Raw genomic sequence first — 19337 nt, 5'->3', positions numbered from 1 at the left:
TGGATTTGAGGAAGTCTGTCCCTCAGGTATACTGTAACATTTTTAACTCTTTTTTTTTCTGCAGTATCTTTATTTCTTTAGATGGCTCAAACTCTTTCATTCCAGGCTTTCTTGTAGAGGTTTCAAAACACACTGTCCTTGGCACTTTGCTCATTTGTGTTTGTGTACCCATCTTTGCTGTGTCTCTCCTTGCTACGACTTTCCCAAGCACTTCCTTGTTCACAGAGAACCATCTGCTGCCAGGTTTGTGTGAAAACCTCTAGTCCAGGCTTGTCTTTTGGTCCAACTAAGATCTCTGTCCCTCTAATACATCTTCTATTAGCTTGAGCAAAACTGGTCCTAAAGCTGTTCGCTTTTACCTCGGTCCTGGTTACATGAGCAGCATCAGCTTTCTGATCATCACTTGGGCCTGTAATCTGGGTGACATTTTTGAATGGGTGTGATTGAAAGGCCTTAATAAGATGTTCATCTAAAGCTTTCAGATTCTTCATTCATAGCACCTCTAAGTAACTTACATTTTCTTGTCCCTACAGCTCTTACTGTCCAGGTTTTTTTTTTTTTTTTTTTTTTTTTTTTTCAATTGCTGCAGTATTCTTTTCTCTAGACTCATTTTATAAGCTTTCAGAATGATCTGCAAAGATAATACATGTAATGTTTGCATTCTTAATATGTCTATTCATTGTCTCTTTATTCCCTAGTTCATGAAAAAATAGATTGCTTATCTTTTTATTATACACTTCTGTTTGCTGCTGGATTGTTTGTCTCACTGGCAGCTGCATGTGCACTTAATGATCCAGTGAGTACATCTTGACCTTTATCCCATAGTGCTCATTCTGTTCAGAAAGAGTATTGTGTATGTCTGTTGCAAAACTATTATTTTCCTTTTTTCTTACCCCTTGAATATCTTTTGCAAATTTCCACAAAGATTTTGACAACACACAGGTGTTATTCTAAGACCACTGAGCATAATAATAGTCAGCAGTGCTGCCTTTATGGTTTGTCTGTAGAGGTTTTGTATTTTTTTTTTGTCAACCTTGAGTTATAAGGGACAGCTTGTCTATTCTGGTAACAGTTAAGTGTGCTAGACTTGGGTTTCTAGGCAATGTTGTGATACAGATAAGTAAGGAAAAGGTGAACAGTGTCTGTCCATGTTTGTAAGGAACAGATGAAAATTATAAGGTGCTCCTGAGTGATTCCCAGCCAGCAACTACTCACAGCAGTCAGAAAAATAGGACAATAGTATTAAGTAAAAGTAGGAAAGAGTTTGAAGGCAAAACACAAGCTTACTTTGGATTGTGCTGAGACTGAGCTACCTGCAGATAAAATGAATTATCACATATGTGACTAAATTAAGGGAAAGTGCTTCAATGTATAGTGTCAAATAAATGTCTGAACACAAATGAGTCACATTGTACTAGGTGCAGATAATGACAAAACTGTGCTGAAAGGGGGAAAAGTTAGGAAAATAAGTCAGAAAATTGATAGGAAGCTGAAGTATTGTAAGAGGTGGAGAGAGCAAAGAGCATCCAGGATCACAGCAGATGACTAGGGATTAAGCAGCCATCAGAGTGGTTTCTTGCTAGTTTTGTTCACCTTCTGGGAGTTAATTGGTTTTTGGCTTCTTGGCAAGTTCCAGTCAAATAGGAGAGGTGATGTAATCCATGTTTTCTAGTGATTTGTACTGCTTTTCCCAAGGAGCAAGAACTCACCCACTTAGAAAAAGTAAAGTTAGTTGTATAGGATGATTCCTGAGGGAAGCTGAATATGATAAGGAATATTTATAGAAAGATTTCTTCAGTGTTACTTACTTACCTTTATTGTTGTGAATGCTTGGTCTCTTGGATAGTATTTACTTCTTCATCTAGTTGTATCTAGTTCACTGTGAGCTAGGATATAAACCTAAGCTACAGACAGCAAATGTGGGCCAATGAATTAATTACCAGAAACCTGTCAGCTAAAATAACATCTGCAAAGGATGACTTGTTGCAAAGCTTCCCTTTAAAATGTAACTCTTTCAGCAAAGACTAAATGTTGCATTCTGATACAGTTTCTGAGATAACTGTAAACAGCTTAATTTTCTTTGCTTGAGTTAGAAGTGGTAGATAGCTGTGTTAGATAATAAACATTAAGGGGTTGGAATGGGCCTTAAAGATGATCCAGACTCAACTCCCTGCCATGGGCAGGGACACCTCCCGCCAGACCAGGTTGCTCAAGGCCTTATCCAACCTGGCCTTGAGCACTGCCAGGGTTGGTACATTCACAGCTTCTCTGGGCAACTTCAGAGAAGCCCAGAGTGGTCTCACCACCTCTGCAGTGAAATTTTTTTTCCTAATCTCTAACTTAAGTTTCCCCTCTTTCAGTTTTCATCCATAACTCTTTGTCCTATCAGTTCCTGATGGAAGAGTCTCTGTACAGCTTCCCTGTAGGCCCCCTTTGGTACTGGAAGGTTGCTATAAGGTCCCTCTACACACCCTCCTCTTCTCCAGGCAGAACAGCCCCAACTTTCCCAGCCTGTCTTCATAAGGGAGGTGCTCCAGGCTCTTACCAACTTTGTGGCTTTCCTCTGGACGTGCTCCAACAGCTCCATGTCCTTCTATTGGGGACACCAGAACTGTAGGCAGTTCTCCATGTGGGGTCTCACAAGAGCACAGTAGAGCACATAGGTACACATCACTTGAACATTACCACTGTAATTTAGGTTCCTTTCCATTTGTATTAATACAGTTGCTTCAAACTTCAATCTAAAATTTAGAAGTTGCTTTTTAAAAAATAAGTAGAAGTATTTCTCCTTTTTCCTTGTTTCTTCACTTTTTTCAGAAGCAATTACTTAATTCCAGCCCTCCTTTTGGACATACAAAGCAAGCCCTATCTTAAGTGAAAACTCATGTAGAAAATCTCAGTGTCACAGATGTAGGTCTCAGAATATTAAGTGTGATCAGTGCAGAAGGTTTCAATGGAAAACCTCAGTAAGTGCTAAGTATCCCTTTGCTGCTAACATTGTATGTGTCAGTAATGCAGTGAATGTGGGCCTGTTGTTTCTAAAAATGTTTTTCTGGAAATATTGGAGTCATATGTACAACCTGCAGTTTTATACAACAGAAATGTAATTGTGTTGTTTCTGAAGCAATTAAAATAATTGTGGCTGTTTAAAAGCCCAAGCAACTCTAAGCCCTTTATTTTACATAGAAGTATCTAATCTCTTAAAAGATATGCATTCACAAGCACTTAATGCTTTTCTGGAAAGGGAAGCAATCAGTGTTATTTCCAGAAATTAAATATTTGTTCTGTGTTTTGTACTGCTTTCATACTTGAATCATGTGCAAAGGGGAAAACATTTTGGTTAGTAATAGAGTTTCTATGCTAGGGCACACTTTTTAAGTGTCACAAAAAAAAAAAAAAAAAAAAAAAGAAAGAAAAAGAAGCTACCACAAAAATATACTGAAGTTCTTGAAGTACTGTTGGAAAAACTACTAATTCTTGTCCTTACTAAGCACTCTGGATCAGAAGTCATAAGGTCTTTAAAATCTTAATTTTGGAAGCCAATGGTTCAGTTCCCTTCTCTGCACATTGAATTGCTGCCTGTGGAAGATTGGTTGTTCTTTCTCTTAAGCTCAAACTAAGAGCATGTACTGTGAGTGGTACTTTTATACCCCTTTCCAGGGACATTATGTCTAACTAAATCTATTTCAAGTGTACACAGGTATGGCACAGTTTTCAAATGGAAACCTTTCTCAATTTGAGAAACCTTTCTCAATTTGAGAAAGGTTTGGCTTGTTGTCATGAACTTATGCTTCCAACTGTTAATCTTGCTGGTTTGCCTGTAGGATAATTTTTCCCCATATGTATTTCCTAGTGTTTCTATCTCCACACGTTTATGTGCAGGAGACAAATCATATGACAGCCTGTGTGTGGTTTTGGAGAGACAGAAGGGAGTGGAAGGGGGTCCATTTAGCAGCTTGTCATCTTTAATATTTCTCTTTGGTTTTCTTCTTAATGCTTTTCTACAGAGCCGTAACAACTCTGTAGGAGAATCTGTTTGGCTTCAGCTTGTTGTTAGGAGGCAGCAGAAGCAGCAGCCTGGGGAGCTGCAAGTCAAACTTCAGGTCACCCCCACCTACAAGCACATGGAAATGCTGTAGAGGCCTCACTTGTAACTTCTCCTGTTGAATCAGTGTCAGTTGGACACTCAGTGTCCATTCAGAGCTTAGTTTGTTGAGAGAGGGGAAAAATAATAATTAAGAGTCATAATGACTTTGTCTCTTGTGGTTTTAATGTCAGTTACATTTCCTTCCTTGATGAAACAAACAGTTTAATAACAAGGAAATATTATTTACCGTTGTATTTTCCTTTGGAAAGTTTGGAAGTACTTAACTGATGAGTGTCTGTGAATGTAGCTTGTGAAGCAGAAGAGGGTGAAATACTATTTTGATTTATGTCCCTATAGTAATTTAGCTTATTGCAAGTACCTTCGCTCTGTGCAAGTTCTCTCTGTTACCAAACCACAAAAAAATTTATTAGTAGGCAAGAAACATTTGGGTTTATGCTGAAATTTGCAGAGTTCTTAAGAAATATGTTTTCTCTGTATGTATGTTCATGTGGATTTTTGGTAATGATTATCATTATTTAAAGAAAGATCAAAGTTAATGTTTTTTCAAACCTCACAGTGTGCCCCTTAGTGCACTTGTATTTGACTTGAACTTTATCTATGTGGAAATACGATATTATGAATTATGTTAACTATTAAACATTAACTGAGAAAATAATGGAGTATGAGTAGCTGTGAATTGTTATTAACCCCTAAATTTGAAGAGAAGTGAGAAGTTAATGTATATTAGAGAGTAAAATGCTGTTTTGGGAGTGAAAGGCTACTCTTCCTTGATTAAATACAATGTTTCAAAATAGACCAAAATTAGGTATGCCACGTGCAGAATTACTTCCTTTTTGGATGTGAAAAACATGCTGAATCCCCTTTTGAGGGAAGAAAAGGATGGGAAAATGCTATAAGAGTTAATAACCATATCAGTTGTCTTTGGACAATGAGGGAGATTAATGGTCAGGTTTCAAGAACACGGAGGATGTTCAAGGTAAGTATTGAGTGGAATTTACTAGTTTGTTTTAATGAGACAAAAGATATAATTTAGTAAGAATCATTTAGAAACAGGGCTGTTAATTTTCAAGACCCAAAACCAGTCATTGAAGGCAGGAAAACATTCTTCAGTTATAGCACAGTGAAAATGGGACTCTCCATAAAAATTTTACTCCTTTCTCTGAGATATCCAGAATAGGTTTGTGATAAAATAAAGCTCCATCTACAAGTTAATATTCTCTGTAGGCAGAATTAGTACTGAGAAGTAATACTGTAATTAATAGTTATGGAACTGCTTGCTAGTATATGGAATTTACGGTTGTATTTTTGGCAGAGTTTTTAATGAGGAAAGATAGAGGTGCCTTTTGGAAAAATGCTAATAATATTTGAGTTGCAAAGGAATATCTGTGAAGTTTAAGAGAAGTTTAAATTTGTGACCTGACAAGCATTATAGAATGTAGGATTGAAATGCTGCCTCATAAAATTTCTCAATTTTATTTGTGAAAGCATAAATAATTAATATTGTATATATTATTAATATTCTCATTATTAGTGAAACTAAATTCTATGGGTAGTTTATGTTAATTTTTCACAATGATGTTGCATGTGAGTTATTCTTCTTATAATGAGTTATATATATCTTCTTATAGTGAGTTATTCTTCTTATAATGCAACCAGATTGACTCAGGGTATGTGTAATGCTTAGAAAACTGGTAGGTTTTAGCAACACTGGTCACATTTTTATTACTTAATCTATTCTCTTATGTGCATTCCTGTTTGTTCAGTGTTTTGAAGTTTCTGATCATATTCTGATGGAGACTTATCTTTTTAAAAAAGACTTATTCTTGTTTCCATACTTAGTGTGTTGAAGATTGGTTCTGTTTTGTTAATCTATTTCCTAGTATAATGTATATAAATGTGTGTAATGTAAGTAATATTACATTTGTTAATGTAAGGATTTTAGTATATTGTGGAGAAAGTCCATTTTCTTCTCATTTAAAGAAAGGAAGATGGATTATGGAGCACAGGTGTGTTCTCATTTCCAGAGTGTGGATAGGTACAAGAGTGCAAGATCTATGCTGTATAACAAGAGCAATCATGCAACCTTTCCTATGTTGTTTTGAGATGACATGAAGGCTTTTGAGATTTGACTGTTAGCAGGTAATCATGATAATGGACTCTTCTTCAGGGAGCAAATAGTACCCTGATGACTGCACTGACGCATTTGGGGAGGAAGGTGAATATGATCAGCTGGTTCACTACTTGCATAAAAAGCTAATTAAACTTCTTAATGTTTATTGAGGTGTGTATTGGAAAGGTCCAAAATACCATGGATTTTGAAAAGAGGAGTTTTGCTTACCGTCTGTTACAATTCTCTGTGCTGCAGTTATTAAAATGTGAAACATGTTTTTGCCAGGATAGAATATAAACTTTGATACTGTATTAGAAGTTTCTAAACATTTGCCTCAGAGGTACTTTGGCCAAGCTTTTATGTGGGGCATCTCATGTTATGTGTATTCACGTGCTCTTTCTTGGAAATTTTTCCAACTCAGGAGACTCAATTGATTATTACCTTGATTTTACTTATTTTTAATTGATTAGCCATGAATATTTATGGCCGGTTACTTTTGATGGCTTAGAGCCTCATAGGCTTCAGGTAGCTTTACAAAGTTTGTAGCAGTTCCATGCTGTGTTCATCACCACTGTTCTTGATTTTTATCCTTTTGCTACTGTTCTGTTTCCCTTGCTGATGTTATTCCTGTGTTCTTTGCAGTCTGGAATTGAGTTGGGTTTGGATTTTTGTGGGTTTTTTGTATGTAGTTATTTTCTGTTTGTGTTTTGCTTTGGATTTGTTTGTTTGGTTTTTTCCCAGGGAGACAGTTTCCACGTTCTACGAGATTTTGTAGCTGTCATCATGTTCCACTTCTACATTTGTTCTTCCCCTCTGTGCTGCTTTGTCTAGTTGCTTTATAGTGATTTCAGGCTTTATTAAAAAATCTTGAATTTAAAAAAAAAAAGTTTTTTGAGTATCACTTACATTACAGATTAAAACAGAACTGAACTGTCCCACATGGAACTCACCTGTCAGATAGCTGACACACTAACAAATGTGTTCCCGAGATGGCAAGTTTGAATGTTTGTGTAATGTGGTGATGTTTAGATCCTAGACAGTATCCATCAGTATACGCTTATTCAGCTTCTCAGATCCTTGATTTATTGTGTAAATACTGCATAGTGTTCGTATAACACTTATTTAGTATGATCTGATGGGCTGTTTCTTGCAAGTCTTCAAGTCTTGCTTGTTGAAGTGGTCAATGGAATAGTTATATGCACATGAGAATTCATTATATTTGCTGAAAAGTAATTTCTGAATGAGGATGGGAGTGTGAAAAGCAGATGATGCTATAGCTGTGTCTGGCACCAGTAAGGGACAGTATTACTTGTCGCAGGTTGATGCTGATTGACTCTCTGCTGAATAGCTGCCCAAGCCATGCATAACTTAAGACAATAGTTTTCTTGATAGCTGTACTGTATGACAAATACAGTTTTCTTTCTAAATGCCAGCTCTTCCTTTCAGCTTTTGTATAATTATTTGCCTCCCTAACTGATAGGGAAGAATGGAATAGATCTGACTATGTGGACCTTCATTCTCTTCCTGTAGAGCAGCTGTATTTTTCTAGGCTGTCTTGTGTGTATGTGCTAGATCCTTTGTAAGTAGTTATATCTACAATTCTACTACTGTGCTGTAATTTTGACTTGGTAATTAGCTAGAAAACCATTTGTCTGATAACTGGAAACTTTTGGACCATAATGCTGTTAGCATCAGGTTGGATGTACAGAACTGACATTTGGCCAATATACATACATATTTCCCTAAAAACATACTTATAATAATGGATGTGGTGTCTCCTGACGGAGAGAGCTTGCTAAATTCTATTCTTATCCTTTTCTCTTCAAAAGCATGGTTCCATTAACTTTATTATATCATGACAGGAAGTGCTAAACTATAGCATCTTTCTTCCCTATAATTAAAAGATGCCTTTATATTTATATATATATTTTATATATATATATTTTTTTTTTAATATATATTTATATATTAATAAAATTATTTTTGTTAAAGATTGGTTATTGCTGCTGACATGGACGTCTGTCCACAACTCTTGAGCTGAACATGTTGAACCCCATTAAGGAAGACAACCTTCTGACTTGCTGGTTTTTGCAAGAGGTTATTCTGTTTCTTGTAACATCAAAGTAATGCTTGAGCTGAGATAAATACAAAAGTTTAGTAATTGTCTAGGGAATCATTCTTCTCTAACTGTAGCTCATTATAACCAGTGGTGCCAGTGACATTTTTCGTAACATGGTCAGTTGATGCTATCACTCTAGACTGTCAGGCCTTTTCCTTAATGAAAATAGAGGCTTAGAGGGTCTTTGAAACCCATTATAGCATTTGTGGAACTATTAATAAAACACTCTTAATTTTAAATCAGCATCTTTCTTGTAGCCTGGAAATAATATTATATGTCAGGCATAACAGATAGCTATCCTAAAAAACTGAACAGTCTGAGTACACAAGAAGCAAAAATGAGGAGAGTCAGGTGATCTCCAGGTCTCGGAGGACTTGGACATGTAGAGGTGGTGAGTACTGTGTGCTAGCTGTATTGACCATGTGCAAAAACATGAGGACAGGCAAATTTAGAGTTTTAGAATATGACTTAGGTCTAAAATTATTTTATTCTAACAAAAGTCACAACGTATGAGAAGAAAAGCATGTTAAATTATGTATTCTGCTGTTGCCTATGTATATAGGTTCAAACAAATTAGTTCAGGGAAGTAATACTAATTCCTTTTTGCTTTAAAGGTAAGAATCATAGCTACTTGGGGAGCTGTCAGTGACATACCTCTGTGGTTGTCCATACATAGTGTTTTGTAAACCATAATTAAGATGCAAGCTAGAACACATGTTGCCCCAGATTCACAGAAGCCAACCTTACTCACTGCTTTGACACAGAGCAGATGGCTTGTTATAATGTAGTCGTTGATGCAGTAAGAACTGAGAGCTGTGACTGGTGTTGCTTATAATCACTACTGATTAAAAGACTGTATTGCCTTAAAGAAGGCATCACTCTTCTTTCCTCATGGTAAGAATTTAGTGAGATCCTAGACCAAGAGGATATTTATGCTTAGAAGATGCCTGAATATCAATTGGGTCTTAAATTGTGCTAATTGTATGAAGACAGATTTTTCTGAAGGGCTGGAACAAAGCATTTTTATGTATTTTGATGCTTTTTGTGTAGACTCTGGGCATATAAGACAAATGAAGATAGAAGAAAGCTCTAAAAAGCTTTTCTTATAAGTGATTTTTTTTCCATCTTCACTAAAATCTGTTTTTCTTTGAAGAAAACTTTTGTGTGGATGAAAAAATTTAAGGTACCTTCCCATGCAGACACAAGTACTTCACAAAGCCATGGGGTAGTCATAAAGGGATACAGCATCAGAAACTAGATCATCCAAGGAAGTTGAGTGGTAAGTTAACAGCTGGTAAATTGTATGTTTCTGACTCTACAGAAGTCTTAACAATTTTGGAAAAGGAGGAGACCAAAATGAAAGGGCAGCTTTAACTCTTTTAATCATTAATAGGCAGTCTGGATGTGCTAGTGCTCTTCATGATGGAAACAGGATAAGAATTACTCTTAGACTGACAGCTGGTTGGAACAACACAAGCACTTGACTGGCTTCAGAGGGGAATAAGCTGTGCCTTTTAGTGCTCAACAGTGAATGCAGAGCACAGTAAATAACTGCATCAGACCTTATTTGTGATGTCATTCCATTAATTCAGTCAGTTGACTTCAGCAAACTTAGCTTGGGGATGCATTAGTGCCATAATGTTTAAATAGTAGAAAAACATGTAAGCTTTCTATAAACATGGCTTAAATTTTTGTTGAACATTAAGGGTAACTCATTGAGGAAAGAAAAAAAGGAAAGTAAGTGTGTTCGTTATTCTATTCTGAGAAGTACAGGCAGAGGTCAAAGTCAAGCTGTTTGCTCTTGAAGAGTTGTATTCTGAATAAATTGACATCAGCATCAAAATCCTTGATTTTTATCACTTAATTCAGTGTTTTCTCTGGGCTATTTTAAAAGGAAAACAATTAGAAAAGGTTGTGTTCTCGTTCATATTGGAGTTGCTTGGTTTTGCTAGAATAAAGGAGCTCTCTGGTCATTGAAACATCCATTTTGATTAAAATATGAACTATATTTTGCAACAGAGACGAAAATATATCATGTTTTGTCTCTTGCCTTTAATTATCACAGCTCAGTGATTTATATAGTGCTTTGGAATGGCAAAACTTTGGCTGACTGCCATGATACACAGTAAGCCCAGAGAAGCTAGGAATTGGTAGCTATTAATAAAAATTTAATTTTATGGCATGCCCACCCAAGTGATCTGGAATATATCTCTAAGTCAAGGTGCAATTCTTTGCCTCTTTGATGTTTTAAAAGATTTTTAAGATTTTTTTTCTATTTTGTTTTTGACACACACTTGCAAGGCCTGAAAAATTTCATACTTTGGTGCTGACCAAGTTAAAGGACCTGTCAGCAGAGTCCCAATATGACTCTGAAGTGAGAAGCTGCAAATTTGACCTCCTATTGCTAGTATTTCCATTGGGATCTAGGTCCTGAAAAATCCTAGGGAAGTTTCTTTTTTTTTTTCACGCAACATACTTATTGATAGCTCAGAGTTTATATGAGGGGACTTCCATAGAACTGTGTCAATCTTTATTTATCCTTATGGAGTGACTTTTTTTTTCCTAGGAGTTTTTCAAGCTGTGTTTAGTTGAAATGGCAAATAGTATTTTTTTAGCTATAATCTCCTACTTAGTCAGGGTGATGTTTTATGTATTGCACAGTAAACTGTATTAAATAACATATAATGCAACACTTATTGCAAGAGAAAAGAGAAGATATAATTGGATTCAGAAGGTTGGGTTGTTTCCTTGGTCTTGTATTATTTTTTTTCTGCTCCAAATCAGGCTATTTTTGTACTTGTTTGTCATTGTCCCTTTTTGGGGGCCTGAAGAGTAGCACATTTTAAATATAGTCTTTGAGTTGGAGATCAGTTTGTTTCTGAGGAAAAGTATATCTCATGCTGTAATCTTCATGAGTAAGATCTCATGAATCTTTATGCTCTCATATGTGAGGAGTAGACCTTCCTTTCCAGGACAGTGGGGTGATGTTTTTTGTGGGTTTGTATGGGTTTTTTTGTGTTTGCATGTTTGTTTTATGTTTGGAATTTTTTTTCTTTTTAAAGAAATGCTGTTTTTTCCTTATTTAAAGATTTCCCAAGAGATTTTCTGAATTGGCTAGTTACTTGTGTCTTTTTTTGTATATGTTCATGTGCCTGAATATACACACTGAAGTGATCCTTAGTTGGTGTTCCTGCTTCACATGGTAGGAAGGGGAAGCAAAGGGAGGAACAGTTAGACTTCTGCAATAAAGTCTAGCTCAGGAATGCAGAGAGCCCAGTGCATCTTTATTATGTTTAGGTAACTTAATATGAAAAAAATCATGTTTTAAAATTTAATTTAAAAACAAACAGAAAACATTAAAAAAACCCCAAACTTTTCTCTTGAAAATTAGGATGTGGAACTAGAGGATATCCACGAATACGTGCTGCTTGCAATTATAGTTATTTTGATTGCTTCAGTAAGTAGCAGCTCCCTTGAAATGTCCATCTTTTCCATGTATTTTTAATGTTTTCTTTGTGTTCACTTTTTTTTTCCCCCAAAGAGCTTTAGTTTTGGTCAAATTGAAGCTGATGTTTATTTTCATCCAGGCTATAAGTGGAAGACTGCTTTGACTTTTGTCTATGGTATGACCTGTGTGGGTTATAAAATTGTAGTATCTCCCAGTCTAGGTAATCTTCTAGGTACATGAAGATAGGTAAATCAAATTGAGCCCTACAAAGTTGGTTAAAGGTAAGAAAAAATAATTGATTGGGGATTATGAAGGGATAGAGAGTATCTGTCTGCCACTTGCACTTGGAAAAAGTAGCTATGTATGGAACTGGTTCCATGGAATGGTATGTTCTCCTTTGTTAGCAGCAGTGGTAGTGTTGACTTTCAAATTGGAGCTGTTAGGCATTGCACAACATCAGTGTTCACAGACTTGGTGGTCTTGCATCAGTCTTTTAAAAGGTGCCACTGAACTATCCTAAATAATATTTTAAAATAATACATAAATATTCTCTCTACAGAACACAATAGAACAATTATGGTGTTATATCAGAATTAAATCCAAATTTAAGTGACTAGAATTATGATTAATAATATTTGTGGGGTGGATTCCTAAGCTTCAAATATCAGCTTAATAGGAGAAGATCAAAAACAAGCTGTTGGGTTTATCCAGGGGCAGCTCTTGAGAAGAAATGGCACAATGGTAACACAAATGGTACACGCTGATTTCACTTTTAAATTCTGGAGTCAAACGTTGGGATGTGTGTCATTAAAAGATATTTTTAGGGAGACAGAGATTGAAAATATAGAAACAGACACCTTCTTCTCTCTCTGTCTCTCTCTCCTACTCACATTCTTTCCCACTTCAGAAAGAAGCCCTGGCATGCTCTTCTCTGCTATTATTATATGTAAGTTCTGAAGAAGGCATACAAACCCCTGTGTTGGAGCTTCAGCACTAACTTCATGCACTAGAGGCCAGGGACCCCAGGATATGTCACAGCAGGATGGCCTGGTTCCTGTTTTACAGGTCCCTCCTGAGCTGTAAACCACCGTAGTTACCAAATCACCTCACTGTGGCTGTGCTGACCAGAGCTAACTGGTTCAGCCTGCAAGCATGAACTTCCCTTTTGGGCATTGATGTTGGATGCAATTTTACTGCTGTTTCCACTCTTGTGTTTGGAATGGACTGGCTCAATGTGGTATACCAATGGCTAAAATGGTCTCTACCCGAATGTCACATTAATCTGAGTATATAAATTTCTCTGTTTTGTGTTTTAGTCATTTTGTTCCTCAGTGAAAGTACACTTGTTCCAACACTGAGTGGAAAGGATGAACTTTAAAAATAGCAAACTTGAATGCCACATGGTTTAATTTCTGCATTTTTTACTACCCATTTATATTAAGTTTCCTGGTCTTCTGACATGTGTTAAGGACAAGTTAAAGGTCTTCTGTGTCTTGTAATTCGCACATTAGGATCACGATGGACTAAGACAATTATAACATGTGCAGGGTGAAACTGCCCTGACTATGGCTAATGAGTAATCAGAGTAGGTCTGAGTCTTCTGTGTCAGAGAGAATTCTCCTGGGGGACAGCAGGAGACAGTTTATGACTAAAGTATGTACTTGGGATACAGTAGCCAAAATTCCACGTGAGCTGAGAAGACCAGGTACTTGATCACTTGCCTTATTTCAGGTAAAGTAGTTCCTCAGTTTTCTTTTACTGGTGTGAGACAAATTATTCTGTGTTAGAGTCTTATTTCATTAAATCATGAAAAAATCTTTTGCTAATAGAACCAATATATTGTAAGAAAAAGTTATTCTTCTGGTTTTAAAGTCTTGTTCAAGTTGATTTTCAGTGAAAATTCTTCTTAATTAACTCCAGCAGACACATTAGTGTGTTGTGTTTACCTCATCTCTCCCCACAAAACCCCAAAAAACCAAACCAACCCAGAATTTTTCCAGGAATGCAAATAGTCAGGATAGTAAAGGAAATGGTATGTAAACTTGACTGAAGTCCATTGTATTTTGCTGGTTATTAGTCACAATGGCTGTATTAATTTATTTTGAAGAACAGTGTTCCCTAGATATTTCTTCTGAAAACATAACCCTGGAACTCATTGGAGGATATTGCCATTGTTCCTGTGTTATTTGAACTGAAGTGAGGAAATGGATGAACCAAGCACTAGGATTTTAAGTTCAAGGGTGTCATGGTTTCCACAGAAACAGCTAGTTCTATCATAGTTACCGGGTTAAATGTGTATAGGATTTTGCTTTCCCCCCACCCCGTTAAAATAAAATTTATGTTCTTTTTTTGGTTTTCTCTTTCTTTTCACTTCAAGTTTCTGAAATTTGCTAACTAAATTTTTAGCAGTGCAAAGCTGCCGTAGCCATTCCTTGTTTGAGAAAGCAGTTGAATGTAAAACCATATTTGTCTCACTTTGTAGTAATCTAAAGGTGAGTGTGTCATTGGAACTGGTTTGAAGTTCACCTTAGCCCTGAATAGAGTGACGCAGAGTGCTGTCACATTTACCTGGTGTCATGTTGGGATTGCCCTACTTTCACAAGTAGTTTGAACAAGTGATGCAGCTGGCAATGGATCTTCAGAGCTGTGTTCATTCACTTGGACAATTTATGTTTCTTCTCATTTTCTGTGTCAATCTTTTTTTCATGATACAAAGTAAATTTATTGCAGGTACTGCAAGGTGCTGTAGAGGTAGAGCAAAGCTAAATACAGGGGTTCTGAGGGTTGCCAAGTGTAAATTTTAGGTGTTCAATTGAGGAAGTTTGGTTAAGTTACCTGTATTTCCTATAAAGTATCTGGTGAAAATAAGTATCTAGAAGTGTGATTCATGAGAGCTGTAATTTAATTTATTTTATCAACTGACTCTTGAAGAAGATCTCAAAATGAAGGATCTCTTCTCTCTTACTGAAAGTGCTTGCCCGGTTGGGCTACAAATTTATACTTTTGCTCTCTTATTTTCTTACCTTGGTCACCTCAGTCCTTCTACCAGCTGATACTGATACTGATTAGACTAAATGTAGTGTATCTGAGGAATTTGCATGCTTCTTGTTTTTTTAGGTTGAAGAAATTATGTAATAAAATATCTGCATGCTAGTTTAGTGAAAAGATGTGAGGAGAGACTTTGAACTTGACAGATGAGTAACCATCTCAGGAAGGATGCTGAGAAGGAGCAGAGAAGAAATAATAGAATACAATTATTTCTATTTATCTGAATTAGATCATGACATATTCATCAGCCCGTTTTCTCTGGAAATGAGGGAAATGTAGAAGAGGTGTAATCTGCCTAGACTTCAGTGAGTAGTTGATGTTGCGTAGCAGGGGATCAGCTGGGGAAGGCAGGGTTTGATTGAGTATGTGACTTAGGTGGAGAAGATACTGAGTGTGTGACTTAGGTGGTAAAGTATAGCATTCAGGATGCAAGTGTCGGGCTGTCAGTTATGCTTAGCGGAATTCCTTAAAGATAATTTTGGGACCAGCTGTCTTTGTATAGTTTTCATTTATGCTTCTAGGACAAGGAAAATCAGTATGCTGATGAAACTTGTTGACGATGAATAGTATAGAAGATGATGTGGTGTTGTGTGGAGATGGGATTGTCTCAAAGACTGAATTAATAGGAACAAAATTAGTTGAATTACAATAAAAATATCCTCTACAATATGGGTGGTTAAAAGCTGTATTTTGAAATGCAAGCTTGAAAGTTTATGTCATAGAAACAACTGGGCTAGAGAAGAGCACTGTGAGATTACTGTGTTACAAATATAAGACAGTTATGATGTTTGCAATTGAAAATGGAGAGGCTTTTGCAGTCGGTTTAAGGAGGTTCTAGTATCATTTTACAAATTCCTGAAATACTGTGTATCATTCTAATTATGTTTACTTAAGAAAGTTTAAACAAAACTAAAGATATGGATAGGGATTAAAGTGGATTGTGGAGTTGTTCACTTTGGAAAGGACCTTGAACAATTTTCTGGCCCAAGCTCCTGCTGGGAGCAGACTCAACACTGAATTCAGACCAAATTGCTTGGGGCTTTGTTGGCTGGATCTTGAAAATCCACAATGCCAGAGCTTTCAGAGCATCTCTGAGTAACCACTGTTTTGAGATTCTCAGGGTGAAAACCTTTTACCTGATCGCAGTTCAGAGTCTCTTGTTTGCATTTATGACCATTGTCTGTTGGTCTTCTCTCTTGGACCTCAGTAAAGAGGTCATGTGGTAATTTAGGCATGGGAAGGCTGCTAATAGGTCCCCTTCAGGCCTATCAAGCCCAGTTACCTTAATCTCTATTGATGTGCTTCAACATTCTGAAGACAGTGTTCCCACTAAGGGCCAGCCTTTTAATGAGGAGAACCTTTGCTTCTTAATTTTAGCTAAGTGTGTCCTTGCCTACAGATGCAGAAGAAAGCCATCAAAACCCCAGGTGTTTTTTTTTGGCTAAAGCATGATGTGTGTGTGACATCAGTGGGTGTATCTTATTCAAGAATAAATTTAAGCTGGGAATGAGAAGAAAGCACTCAGTGAAAAACAGCTCAGGTTCTACAACAGACTTCCAGGACATGTAAAAACTGAAGTTCTTAATTATATTCAGGTGGATGCATTCCAGGAGTGACCTGGTGTACAGAACCTGCAGGTCCCTGCTGACTTGGCTTGTGTGATGCTGCTGTGATACTTAGACTGTTATTTGAGCTTGGTTCAGCCTTGTATGTAAATCTGGTGGAATTCAGCCACTAAAATGGGGCTGGGAGGTTTCTCTTTTGCCTAGAGTCATTAGGAAACCTTAAAGTGTCTTTAGAGAACCAGCTTACTTCTTACAATAATGAACTTGAACAAGAAAGTAAGTGTATTGGATGTTGAGGAAAAATTGTTTCCTATATGTATTTCAATCTGAAAACAGCTAAAGAAAAGCAGTTAGTTTAAACTTGGGGCTGCATATGATGTAGTGATATATGAGACTTCTCTGCATTTTAATTGTAAGTTGGGGACCAATCTTAAGCTGCTACTGGAGCATAAAATTGATAACCAACTAGCTTGTTTAACTGAATAGATGAGAAGTCAAACATTAAGAAATGAGATTTCCAACCTACACAATGTTTATTGATGTTCAAGTGACTTCCCATTTATTTAACATTAGCTGTGAAATTAGAAGCACTGTGGCACTAAGACATTTTGTAGGTATGCCTTAAAGAATGAACAAACTTTGCAGATGCCTAGAACAAAGAAAACACAACTTAATCTACATCAGCATAGATATGACCCAAATTTCTCTTCCAAAAATTGTAGTCACACTTGTTACTATAATCTTTTCATATAATTTTATTTTTGGGTGGTTTTCTGTTTGGTGGGATTTGTTGTAGTTTGCAGAATATAATCTACACTGAAAATTTTATGCAGTGCAACTGATGGAGTAGTTACTGGAGCTGTGATTATGAGATTGGGGTTGGGGGGAGAGGATGATGTTTGCATGCTCGAGATCACAAACAGAATGTGCTATTACATAAGAGTGCAGAGGGGATGTAGTCTGCAAATTGTATTTAATCCTTCTTCTGATACCTTGACTGCCCTTGACTGCTTTCAGCAGTAAAATTACAGTTGGTGCTACAATGCAGAAGTGTGAGGATATGATCCCTATCACTTTGTTGCAGCAGAAGGCTGGAACTCCCTTTGGTACCCTGAAAAAAAAGAAAAAAAAACATAATCAGGACAGTTGTTATAACATTCCTAGTTGAAGAGCAAACTTGTCAGGGCCATGAGAGCTGCAAAAGTCTTTTGCAACCAAGACACTTGACAAGAATAGGTGGAGGGGCTTTAAGCATACAAGGAATACAGACGCAACATCCTTGGCAGCTTTAAAGGTAGGAAATAGGACAGCTAAGATTGCTAAGAATCCTTTCTTAAGTTGAAAAACAAAACTTTGAAGCTTTTGTGTCAAAATTCCTCTACCTAACCAAGACTTTTTTGTTCACTTTGAGTAATAATGTATATACATATGCTCCTATCTTTTCTCTTTCCTCTTTTAGTTCTGAGGGTTCTGGAATTTTGCCAGAAATGTTTTTTTTTTTCAGATCCCCTATAGTTTATTTACAAGATTAAGCAGTACAGCAGTTGCAACTTGTTAAATTTACCAATATTCTTGAGGGAAATGAGATTGGATTTTAAATTTAGAGGCAAGTTTTGGGATTATTTGCTTCAAACCCTTTGGGGTAGTGTGATATGCAATTTAAGACTAAGATTCCTTCAAGCCAAGATTAAGAAACATAAATATATATATATAGAGAGAGAGAAAGAAACATGCAAACTAAATGTGTCAGTGGCATGCTGCACTATAAATAAGAAAATATTCAAACCTTTCATTGGAACAGCTATATCTTTGCACTTCATGTAACATCTACTTGACTGACTTAAAAATTCATTCTGGGCTTCTGCTGATATGTGATGATTTTTTTTAATGAAAATATTTATCCTGTGTTTTACACATACTTTGTAATATACCCTGTAAAATTATTATCTTATCTCAATGTGGCTTTTATATTTCATCGTAAGACTTTAAGAAATGCCCTCCCTCCGTCCTTATTAGGGAGGTAGAGGGAAAAAAGGATCTAACATTTTTCACTCTTTCCTACCCCCCACCCCCACCCAGGTTGCTTATATTGATTTTATGTTGTATATTAACTGAGATATAATTTAATATAATATTAAATTATTAATATTTAATATTAATATTAAATAATAGAGATATAATTTAATCAAATTTTCCAGGAAGCCAAGTTAGTTTTTGTTATTTTTTTAGTGCTATTCATCTTCTTTCTGTATTTACTTTAGAAAAAAAAGAAATATGTCTCCCTAATGTCGTGGTAGAAGAAGAAGATGAACTTCACTTCTATGTTAACGCAGTGTCATAATCATACTTTTAAGTGACGAGCAGGAATAATCTTTTGGGGGTTTTTAAGTCATCTCCTTGTAGGATACAAACCAGATAGTTCTAGGGAGTAGATGGTTTGGTGTTATGTCTACTGCCTAGGAAAGTGTCTTCAAAACAGGTAACCCCCGCTACAGCTAAACTACACACAGATGAAACAAAATAAATCCTTCGATAAATGATATAAATTCAGAGTTTGGGAACTGCTTAGCCAGAGGGAGCAAGCTAAGGGGGATGTCTCATGAGCCAGTTAGAGTATAGGAAATGGATATGGGAAATTGGAGTGAGAGTTAAAAGGGCTGCTGGTGAAGAAACTAAGGCACTGGTGCTGAAAATTGGGGGTTGGTTTGTTTGTTCTTTTAAACAGGCAGCCCATTCCAAGCACAAGTAACAGTTTGTGATGTGGTCTGAACTTCCTAAATTTTTGGCAGTATGTTGGTATTTTAAAAAGGTGCATTAATGCTTAAAAAATAATTTAAAATAATGAGGTATAGAGAGAGTGGAATCCAATGCAGTACACCCACTTCCAAAAGCTGGAGCGTAGCAAACAGATGAAAAGAACTTACTTTCTACATGCATAT

General features: G+C 36.4%; 1 protein-coding gene across 1 annotated transcript in view; it reads left to right on the top strand.

The window, feature by feature from the left end:
* UBL3 (ubiquitin like 3) overlaps nt 1-19337 on the top strand; it is a 54256-nt gene that overhangs the window by 22084 nt on the left and 12835 nt on the right. The gene's annotated exons all lie outside the window — the stretch shown is intronic.

The sequence above is a fragment of the Vidua chalybeata genome, chromosome 2 (assembly GCF_026979565.1).
Source record: "Vidua chalybeata isolate OUT-0048 chromosome 2, bVidCha1 merged haplotype, whole genome shotgun sequence".
Classification (NCBI taxonomy): Eukaryota; Metazoa; Chordata; class Aves; order Passeriformes; family Viduidae; genus Vidua; species Vidua chalybeata.
This window is presented reverse-complemented; position numbering and strand designations above follow the sequence as displayed.